Here is a 12238-nt window from a genome sequence, read left to right on the forward strand (position 1 = left end):
GAGCGTGATGGTGGTCGCCATGTAGATGTGGACGTGGACGTCTTGCGCTTGCATCGTTTTGGTGCTCCGAAGATGATCGACTTGCTCGCCGCCGCCTTGAGGATGATGAAGGGGAACAAGACTTGTAGTCACCCACCATGTCGCGTAGTTGATCCTTTAGCTCGCCCAACTTGGTGTCGATGTAGTCCCTTTTCCTTGCTTCGGAGTGGTGTATGTCGATGGCGAGGTTGTCGAGGCGCTCTCGCAAGGTAGATTGTGTGCCTTGCATTTGTCGTTGTAGATCGAAGATGGACGCTTTGGTGATGTAGTTGTTCGCGCCGTCGTTGTTGTCGAAGACCGGAGATGAAATGCCTTGCCTATCCATCACAAGACTCGAGCAAATATGAGTGGGAGAAAGAGAAGAACTTATACCAAATGTACCTTGACCGATGTTGAAGATGGATCAATGATCACTCAATAATGTAACAAGGAAATAGCACAATTGGTACCAATTCTTGTCGGTTTCTCACACCTACACAAATAAGGCTTATGGTGGAGCTTGGTGAGGATAGTGGCACAAAAATTTGATGCAAAATGTTAGCAAGAGTCAATAATGTTGAAAGAGATTCACAAATTCGCAAGTGAAACAAGTAGACCAATAGCAAAGAATGGCACACGGAAACACACACACGGATAGATAAATGGGGTCGTGCAACCAAGGAATGAGCACAAAATGTGGAATCCACGAAAAACGCTCGTGTTGCACAACTCAAGAGAGACGCTAGCATGATTGCTCTATAGGCGGATACGACACTTGTGCACAACCTATGATATGCAAAATGGATAAACTTCTATCCCAAGTATGCTATGTATGTATGGTTCCCGGTGTTTGATCCAAGATGATCGTATATGACAATCTTATATGCAATGTGGTATGATGCAATGGCACTTTCTTACAAGCTCTTTGTTCTTTGTCTTTGTCTTTTGCTTAAAAGCTTATTGTTTTTTTGTATGTATGGCCACTTTGCGAAATGCACAAACCAAGATAGCAATTGTGTATATGCGGGAACAAACTTGTGACACAAGGGATGATATGATACCAATATGATATGGTATGTATGCAATGGGAGGTGTAGATCACTAATGTGCACAAGTAACGTTGCCGGCAATACTCAAATGGCTAGTCTCGATAGGCAAGTAACGCAAAATGGGCTAGGGGTTATCAATGCAATTGCAAGGGGAATATACAATGGTGTCGTCGAGGTTACCGTCCTTGGCGATGATGAGTGGCGGTGTTCTTGATGTAGATACCAAGATGATGGAGACTCGTCCCTAAGTAGCCGAAACACCTTAGGAAACGGAAAAACCACAACTCAAAATCTCAAGGACAAAAGTCAAACGGTGGTAGTGGAAAGCGGTGGTGGTTTTGCGGAAGCTCAATGGGATTGCGGAAATGCAATGATGGGTTTTGAGACGCAATGCAGAAATGGAGGGTAAGGTGGTATACTATACACGGTGTCGGAGTTGGAAGCACGGTCCCTAAGTAGCCAAAACACCTTAGGAGACACAACTCACAACACAAACAAAATTGGGTTAGGTTGTTGTTGGCGGAAGTGTATTGTGGGTAAGCCTATGCGGAAGTTATGGTGGTGGTTGATGAAGAAGCAACCGTCCCTAAGTAGCCGAAACACCTTAGGAGACTTGAATCACAACTCAAACAACCTCAAATGCAAAGGGGAACAAAATTGGTTAGGTTGCGGAAGGCTATCACTACAAAAAAATACACTTCCATGATGATATGTGTTTGTCATAGTAGGTCGCGTTTTTTGTCATGCATGTACATCCATGACAAATTTATGACAGAATCAAGATAGTCATACCTGTGCTGTCGTAGAAGTGTTCCATGACATTACCAAAATTATCATCACGGAAGTGTCCACCTCCATGACGATAAATCACGCGTCACAGAAGTGCTTTCGTCAAGGGTGACCGACACGTGGCATCCACCATAACGGAACGCCGTTAAGCTATCGGGTCAGGTTTTGGATCCGATAACCCGTTAACAGCCCCGACCAATGGGGATTTTCCATGTGTAAAATCATTATTGGCTGGAGAGATACGTGTCAGGTCCGCGTTGGCACAGGTGTCACTCATCCAATGGGCGAGACGCGCCTATGATATGTTGACACGTGGACCGGCCCATCAAGTTTAAATGGGCTGGTCCAACTGAAGGCCCACAAGATTTTGCGGACCATAATGGGCCGGCCCAGCTAAAGGCCCACGAGATTTTGCGGACCATAATGGGCTGGCCCAGCTAAAGGCCCACAAGATTTTGCGGGCCATAATGGGCCGGCCCAGGTAAAGGCCCACAAGATTTTTGTATGCCATAATGGGCCGGCCCAGGTAAAGGCCCACAAGATTCTTGCGGATCATAATGGGCCGGCCCAGCTGTAGGCCAACAAGATTTTGAGGACCCTAGTAGGCCGGCTCATTAACTGGCTGCAATGTTTTGGGCCAAATGTCGGCCCATATTTGATCCGGTCCATTAATGGCCTGCCACGCTCCGGGCCTAATAGTGGCCCATATGAGATCCGGCCCGTTAAAAGCCTACCACATTCTGGGCCAAATTACGGCCCAGATCAGGTCCGGCCCTTTAAGAGGCTTTGGGTTCAATTATGGCCCATATCAGATTCGGCCCGTCAATTGGACACTATGCTTTTGGGCCCACTTGCTAAAGGCCCACTTAGTAATTCGGCCTGATATTAGTTTTGGCCTGTTAAGGGCCCGTTTAACATTTTGGCCCTATATTAATTTCGGCCTGTTAAAAGCCCGTCATATAGTTGGGCCTAACTACGGCCCGGTTTGCATCCGGCCTGCTCGCAGCCGATATCTGATTGGTCCAAACAAGGACCGAGACAACTTTGGCCTGTTAAAAGCCCATGATTTGATTCGCACAATCATGGGCCAAGGTTCATTTCAGGCTGCTGCCGGCCCGTGAGCTGTTCAACACGTTTCAGGCCCAACCTACATCGTGATTGCATGACGGCCCGATTATGTACCGTAATTTTACGGTTTGGCCGGTTTACTGCGAAGACAGGATATATATATAGTAAAATAACTGCAACATCGTGAATAAGAAAAAACCTAGACTATACAATAAAGAAATTACGGCATATTACATCCACTGGGCATCAAAGTTCGCCACTATGATAATAAAGCACAAGCAGACAGCAGATTACATACACTGGGCATCAAAGATCGCCACCAGTGCAAATAAACACGCCGACAAAATAATATACAAAACCGACAGCACTTTAATAGAGTTCAAGAAAGGTTTGCCCTGCTGGGGAGCTGCAGCGCAAGCAGCTGAGCAAGATGATGAGACTGCGCTTGTTCAACACTTATATCTTCCTCACTCTGAAAGATAAACAAGCAGACAGATGACATGTTTTGCACATAAAAGTATCAGTGCTGACAATTCATCACATTTCTTACTAACGAATAACGTGACACAGTTTAAAATTGCATTAACACAATATGGTATTGTTCTGGTCAAGACATGGCAGGAAATGACATTGTGAAGGAGTTGGCAGCTTCACGACTGTAACATCCCAAATTTTCAATTTGGTATGTTATACATAGATCATCATTGCATATCATGTTTTATTGCATTTTGACAAATCCTCGATAAATCCTAAGCAACTCAAGGACCCTCGGAGAGAGTTGGGGATTTTTCTCGATTTTCATATTTGATTTTCATCAAATAACAAGACGAGGATTTTGGTTTTAATTATTTTCTCTCCGGAAAAATATTTCATTTTAAAAAATAAACGAGAGGAGAAAATATGACTTCTCCAAAACAATTGAAATACTGGAGGAAAAATGTTAAAATCTTTTATTGGAAATTATTTGCAATTTTTATTGCATTAAAAATATTGCATGTTTTCAAAATATTTATTTTGAGTTAAAAAATGTTCACCCTATTCTAGATTTTCTAACTAGACGGGGAAAATTTATTTTTATATTTTTCCGATTTTTATTTATTTTTCTACGAATTATTTTCCGCGGAACTTATTCTAAAAAAAAACTGCGCGCGCCCGCGCTGGGCCAAGCCCAGCCGCGCCAGGCCGCCGGCCCGCCCGCGCGTCGTCCTCCTCGCGCACGGGAGCCGAGTCCCGCCGCCGCACGCCGCCCGGCCGCCCCCTCCTCCAAGCCGAGCTCCCCCCTCCCTCCTATAAATACCCCCTCTCTCTCTCCTCTCATCCCGCACCCCGCCGCCGCTCGCCTTGCCCGCCGCCGCCGCCCGCCTTGCCGCCGCCGCCGCCCACACTCGGGAGCCGCCGCCGCCGCCGGAGCCGCCCCCTCGCACCCCCCGAGCCCGCACCCGCCGCCCCTCGCCCGGAGCCCCGCCGGAGCACTGCCCCAACGAGGTACTGCCTCGTTGCCCCGTTCGTCGTTGCCGGTTTTTGTTAAAAAAAACCCTTCGTTTAAAAAAAAAGAACCCTAGATCGGTTTTTTTTGGTTTTATTATTTTGCGAGCGTTTACTGAACCGTTCGTTTCGACGAACGCGTTCGTCGGTTTTTCTCTGTTAACGAACGTCCGTTCTTTAACCGTTCGTCCGTTTTTCTTTTTCGTCGGATTTTTCTGCGATTATTTCAGATTCGATTTCTGATCGAATCTTCGTTTCTGTTTAACTTTTCGCTCGTTTATCGGAATCAGGCGATTCAAGCGCCTAGAGTTTCATCTCGAAATTCTCTTTCCGTTTAACCTACTCAAACAAGTTTTTGCTACTGTAAAATTTGACCTAGATCCAGATTAGTAAACGAAGTTTCTTTCTTTCGCCGTTTGACTTTCGTTGCTTCGTTCGAGTTGATTCTTTTTGTAAACCGGAGTTCTTCAGTTGAACTTTCTGGTTGAATCTTTCATTCGAGTTTTACCTGTGCATTAGATGAGTACTGATTGTATGCTTGTTTGTTTGAGATAGAGTACCCGGAGTGTGCCGCTTGTTACTTCGAATCGCTAGGTTTTGCGGATCATCAGCAAGGCAAGTAACACTTTGATCATACCTTTCCATACCCAGTTTTATTGCATTAGATCTATTCCTCAAACATTGCATGACTAGGATCTAATTAAATTGTGGGTATTGGGAAGTAGTTGAGGTAGAACCTATTACCTGTTTTATTATCAAACCCTTGGGAGTTACTTCTACGTTGCTATTATTATTGCCATGCTATGCTCGTAGACGTGGATTGAGTTTGAGTGAAATTCATGACAGATGTGAGATTGTTAATAATGGTTTACTTAAGGTGGCAACTAAAACTCACATCTGGGTGGATTGAGGTACCTGGGTATTCCAGGATTGCTTGTTTTTCTTTTGGACCGCCACCCAGGTTCAAAGGGATCATAAGATTATTCATACTAGAAACTTCCGTGTGCAGCCGCAAGCTATTATGGGCTCTAGCATAGTTGATTAAGTTGTGTGAACTCTTACAGTGGTAGACTAGCAGATGTAGGGGAAAGTAGGTGTAACTGTCTACCCATACGTAAGGTGCAAACACTTCTGAAAGACTGTGTCTTGGTCATCCGTTACTCAAACACCATGTAGTGCGAGTAATTCAACGGAGGAGATCAAGTCTTGTGGGGAAAAGTGCACAAACCTCTGTAGAGTGTACAAACTAATCATGGTTAGCCGTGTCCCCGGTTATGGACAACTTGAGTATCTAGTACCTGGATTATCATGTGAATCTCATCACTATGTTACTTCTAATTAATTTTGTTGGGTTATTGATGACATTTAATTGGGATTGAGATGCTGTCAACCATCTCAATGTTTCATAACCACCATGATAGTTAAATAAAATTTATTCCTTTGAAGTAGGATAAAATTGGCTTTTCGCAAAATTGTAACCATAGAGCTTTCCACCAGCCATATATGCATGTAGTATAGCATTATTGTTGTTCATTATTCTCTATGTGTTACATTGCCAGCATATTCTATGTGCTGACCCGTTTCCGGGCTGCAACGTTTCATGTTGCAGACTTTTCAGACGACGAGTAAAGTGCCTTAGGTCGTGGTCTTATACTCAGTGATGCCGCTGGAGTTGATGGACTCACTTATCTTCCAAGTCTTCCGCTGTTATCGTTATTAGATGGCCTTAAGCCATGTTTATCATACTTAATCTCTTTGGAGATATTCGATGCAATAAGTGTGTGATTGCTACTCTGTTATAAATCCTCCATTTGTACTGTGCGTGTCAGCATTACTGATCCAGGGATGACACTGGTGCACAGCAGCACAGACCATTTGAGGTCTGTTCGCTACAAAGTTGGTATCAGAGCACACGCTGACTGTAGGACACGACCACTAAGCTTAAGCCCTAGAAAGCTTCTCTCTTCTCATTTCTGACCCCTCTCCTTTTTCTACTCTTTTAGGAATGGCGAATGCAAGGAGCAAGTTCATGCAACCAGATGAAGACACGCTGTTTGGACGACACTTGAAGGAAGTCACCAAGTACTTGAACATAGGAATACCATGCATCACCGGAACCTACAACGCCACATTACCTGAAGAGGAGAGCTGGAAGATTCAAGTTATCATTCCAGGAAGGACGTTTGTGCCAGTTACTGAACCCATAAGATTGGTTTTTGAAGCACCAACTTGGAGTCTAGGGAAGAGCATGGCCGCACACATCGCCATGGGACGCATTGGAGAAGTCTATCACCAGGAGCTTAAGGATACAATTTACCAAATTTGTGGATGCCGAGACGCGCAATGGGAGATGATCAGAACCAAGAAGGATGGATCAATTGCAGCTTTCATCCAGGAGCAGAACCAACATATTCGTCGCCAGGAAAAACAGATGTGCACGGACAAGTAAGAACTGAAGAAAGCATTAACGAAGATCAAAGAGCTCCAAGAAGAACTCAAGGCTACACCTGAAGATTATTTGGAGGAAATCAACGCACTAGTAGGGAAGAATGACGACCTGGAGAAGAAGATTGGAATATTCATGGGAAATCCAGTGCCAAAAGCAGAAGTCGACGAATGCACTTGTCTGGATAACTACATCATCATCGACGACACCGACTCGGAACTAAGTGAAGACGACTGGGTTGATGAAGCTGGAGCAGACATCATGGAGTCTTCAACGGATCAGAATTTCTAGTAGACCACCATATCAGTAGTAGTTTTCCCCCATTTAATAGTATAGTTCAAGCACTTTGTAACGCTAGTTAGATCGATTGTTTTGCCTTGTTTGAATTGATTGAGTGATATTGATTGTATTTGTCTCATGAGCATATGGGTAGTGTTTTCTCTCTAGACCTCATTCTATTCTTAACTCTCATCTTTTCTAAACCTATCAGATGCCTCCGAGACGCAACACCGGATTTGTTTTTCCACCGGAGATCACCCAGTTGATTCAGCAACAGAATGCCCTGATGCAAGTGTTAGTGCAGAACCAAGGCAACAACAACAACAACAACAACCCACCGCCACCACCACCTGTTGACCACTTAGCCCGTTTCTTAAGGCTAAACCCGCCGGTGTTTTCCAGTAGCACCGAGCCGATTGTTGCAGATGATTGGCTCCGCAAAGTTGGAAGGGAGTTGACCACTGCAGGATGCACAGATGCGGAAAGAGTGCGTTTTGCCGCACATCAGCTTGATGGACCCTGTCACATGGGACCAGTTTCAGCAAGCTTTCCGTACAGCTCATTTTTCAGCAGGAGCTATGGCTATGAAGAAGCGTGAATTTCGCAACCTACGCCAAGGAGGACGCACCGCAGGCCAGTATGTGGAGGAATTGAGTAAGTTAGCACGTTATGCACCAGATGACGTTGCTACAGATGCAGCCAAGCAGGAGAAATTTTTGGAAGGGCTGAATGATGAACTGAGTATGCAGTTGATGGTAGCAACCTTCAACAACTACCAGGAGCTGGTAGATAGAGCTCTCATGATTGAAGGGAAGCAACAGCAGATTGGAAATCGTAAGAGGAAGTATGGACAAGGGAAGTACAATTTTGGAGCCCAGCAGAAGCCTCGATTTACCCCGAAGCCGGGAGGACAGTTTCAGCATACCCATGGAGGAGGTAGTTCACACAACCATAATGGCACCAAAAATGGTAATGGGAATGGAGGAGGCAACGGACAGAACCGCACCAACCCATCTACCCCAGCCAAGAGGGACCTGAGCCAAGTCACTTGTTTCAAGTGCCAGAAGAGTGGACATTATGCCAATGAATGTCCTGAAGCCCAAAATGGAAATGGCAATGGAAGCTCTGGGAAGAAGCCGAACCCGTTCAACAAAGGACACGTGAACCACGTGAGCGTGAAGGAGGTTGAAGCTCAGCCTGATGCAGTAATAGGTAAGTTCTTGGTTAAGTCATTTACTGCAACCGTTCTTTTCGATACCGGCGCATCGCATTCATACATATCAAGGGGATTTGTGAATAAGTTTAAGATGTCCACCAAAGTTCTTAGAAACCCTATGTTAGTAACCTCGCCAGGAGCAGAGTATATGGCCACCCAAGGATGTTTTCAAATACCATTGGCCATTGGTAGGCATGTTTTCCCCTCAGACCTCATAGTTTTGGAGTCGCAAGGTTTGGATGTGATTTTGGGAATGGATTGGCTATCGTTGTATGGAGGAAACATCGATTGTGCCAGCAAGACGATTTTGCTTACCACCGCGGAAGGAAAAAGGATCAAGTATGTATCCCGGCATATGCCGAAGAGGACTCAAGTAAATTCCTTATCAGGAGTTGCACAGGAGGAAGTACCAGTGGTGAAGGATTATCCGGATGTATTTCCAGAAGAGTTGCCAGGCATGCCACCAGATAGAGACATTGAGTTCTTTATTGAACTTTTGCCAGGCACAGGGCCAATATCTAAGAGACCGTACAGGATGCCCGCAAAGGATTTGGAGGAAATTAAGAAGCAGATCAAGGAGTTATTGGATAAAGGCTATATTCGCCCAAGTTCGTCACCTTGGGGATCACCAGTACTTCTAGTGGAGAAGAAAGATGGATCGCTGAGGATGGTTGTTGATTACCGTGGATTGAATGAAGTAACCATCAAAAACAAGTACCCACTGCCGATGATCAATGATCTGTTTGACCGCCTACAAGGAGCTAAAGTATTTTCCAAGATCGATCTACGATCAGGATACCATCAGTTAAAGATTCGAGAGCAGGATATACCCAAGACGGCATTTACCACCAGATATGGATTATATGAGTATACCGTTATGTCATTTGGTCTGACTAATGCACCTGCCTATTTTATGAACCTGATGAACAAAGTGTTTATGGAATTTTTGGATAAGTTCGTCGTGGTGTTCATTGATGATATCTTAATCTTTTCCAAGGATGAAGAAGAGCATGAGGAGCATTTACGATTGGTACTTGAGAAGCTCAGAGAACACCAGTTATATGCCAAGTTCAGCAAGTGTGAATTTTGGCTGAAGGAAGTTGGATTACTTGGACATGTTATTTCTGGAGAAGGAATAGCAGTAGACCCTGCCAAGGTTGACACAGTGACAAGTTGGGAATCACCCACGACAGTTGGAGAAATCCGGAGTTTTCTTGGACTTGCAGGATACTACCGGAGATTCATCGAGAATTTCTCAAGGATTGCTAAGCCCATGACGGAGCTATTAAAGAAGGACACCAAATTCAATTGGACTGAGGAATGTGAAGCTAGTTTCCAGGAGTTGAAGAAACAATTGGTTACCTCACCAGTGTTGATTCTGCCAGATCAACACAAAGACTATGAAGTTTATTGCGACGCTTCTCGTCGAGGACTTGGAGCAGTGCTTATGCAGGAAGGAAGAGTTGTGTCATATGCTTCACGACAACTTAAACCCCATGAGAAGAATTATGCTACGCATGATTTGGAATTAGCAGCCGTGGTGCATGCATTGAAGACGTGGAGACATTTTCTCATCGGAAACCATTGTGAGGTGTATACGGATCACAAGAGTTTGAAGTATATTTTCACGCAGAAGGAGTTAAATCTCAGACAGAGGAGATGGCTGGAGCTCATTAAAGACTATGATATGAGATTGCATTATCACCCCGGAAGGGCTAACGTAGTAGCAGACGCGTTGAGCCGCAAGAGTCATGTCAACACCCTCATGACAGGAGAGTTACCTCAGGAGTTAGCCGAGGACCTTCGCGAGTTATGTTTGGAGATAGTCCCAAGAGGCTATTTAGCGACATTGGAGATTCAGTCTACCTTGATGGAAAGGATCAGAGAAGCTCAGAGGACAGACAAGGAGATTGAAGAGATAAAGGAGAAGATGAGCAAAGGAAAAGCCAAGGGATTTTGTGAGGATGAGCACGATACCTTGTGGTTTGAGGACCGCGTATATGTACCAAATGATCCGGAGATCAGGAAGTTGATTTTGCAAGAAGCCCATGATTCACCGTACTCGATTCACCCAGGAAATACGAAGATGTATTTGGATTTGAAGAATATTTTTTGGTGGACCGGAATGAAGAAGGATATTGCGGAATACGTAGCAGTTTGTGATATATGTCAGAGAGTGAAGGTAGAGCATCAGAAGCCAGCAGGATTGCTACAACCATTGCCGATACCCGAATGGAAGTGGGATAAAATAGGCATGGATTTTATCATAGGATTACCCAGGACTCGTTCAAGCTATGACTCAATATGGGTTGTAGTCGACCGTTTGACGAAAGTGGCTCATTTCATTCCAGTGAAGACCACTTACACCAGTGCTAAGTTGGCCAAGATATACATGACCAGGATCGTATGTTTGCATGGAGTTCCGAGGACCATTGTATCAGACAGAGGAACCCAATTTACCTCGAAGTTTTGGAAGCAGTTACGTGAAACATTGGGAACCAGGCTGGAATTCAGTACAGCTTTTCACCCACAGACATATGGACAGACCGAGAGAGTCAACCAGATTTTGGAGGACATGTTGAGAGCATCCGCACTAGATTATGGATCTAGTTGGGACGACAATTTGCCATATGCGGAGTTTTCTTATAACAACAGTTATCAGACCAGTTTGAAGATGGCCCCTTTCGAAGCCTTGTACGGAAGGAGGTGTAGAACACCGTTGTTATGGGACGAAGTTGGAGACCGTCAGTTGTTTGGACCAGATTTGATTAAGGAGTCTGAACAGAAAGTGAGGTTGATTCGCGATAGGCTCAAAGTAGCCCAGTCCAGACAGAAGAGTTATGCTGATTCTAAACGAAAGGAGACAGTTCACGAAGTCGGAGACAGAGTGTATCTTCGAGTATCACCCCTTCGAGGAGTGAAGCGCTTTGGAGTTAAGGGAAAGTTAGCGCCCCGTTTTATCGGACCATACAGAGTTGTGGAACGTATGGGAGAGGTTGCCTACAAGCTGGAATTGCCCGAAGGATTGTCTGGAGTACATGATGTATTTCATGTTTCTCAGTTGAAGAAGTGCCACGCAGAGATGGCTGAGATACCGCTGAGAGATACTGTGCCACTCGAAGCGATTCAGCTGGAAAGTGATTTGACTTATGAGGAGAAACCAGTTAAGATTCTTGAGTATGCCAGCCGAGTTACCCGCAGCAAGGTTATCAAGTTTTGCAAAGTCCAGTGGAGTCACCACACGGAGGATGAAGCCACCTCGGAGCGAGAGGAAGATCTACGGAAAGACCACTCCCACCTGTTTTCTAGCCAACCCGAATCTCGAGGGCGAGATTCATCTTAAGGGGGGTAGGTTTGTAACATCCCAAATTTTCAATTTGGTATGTTATAGATAGATCATCATTGCATATCATGTTTTATTGCATTTTGACAAATCCTCGATAAATCCTAAGCAACTCAAGGACCCTCGGAGAGAGTTGGGGATTTTTCTCGATTTTCATATTTGATTCTCATCAAATAACACGACGAGGATTTTGGTTTTAATTATTTTCTCTCCGGAAAAATATTTCATTTTAAAAAAATAAACGAGATGAGAAAATATGACTTCTCCAAAACAATTGAAATACTGGAGGAAAAATGTTAAAATCTTTTATTGGAAATTATTTGGATTTTATTTGCAATTTTTATTGCATTAAAAATATTGCATGTTTTCAAAATATTTATTTTGAGTTAAAAAAATGTTCACCCTATTCTAGATTTTCTAACAAGATGGGGAAAATTTATTTTATATTTTTCCTATTTTTATTTATTTTTCTACGAATTATTTTCCGTGGAACTTATTAAAAAAAAACTGCGCGCGCCCGCGCTGGGCCAAGCCCAGCCGCGCCA

Source organism: Triticum aestivum, chromosome 3D (genome assembly GCF_018294505.1).
Source record: "Triticum aestivum cultivar Chinese Spring chromosome 3D, IWGSC CS RefSeq v2.1, whole genome shotgun sequence".
In the NCBI taxonomy this organism is placed as follows: domain Eukaryota; kingdom Viridiplantae; phylum Streptophyta; class Magnoliopsida; order Poales; family Poaceae; genus Triticum; species Triticum aestivum.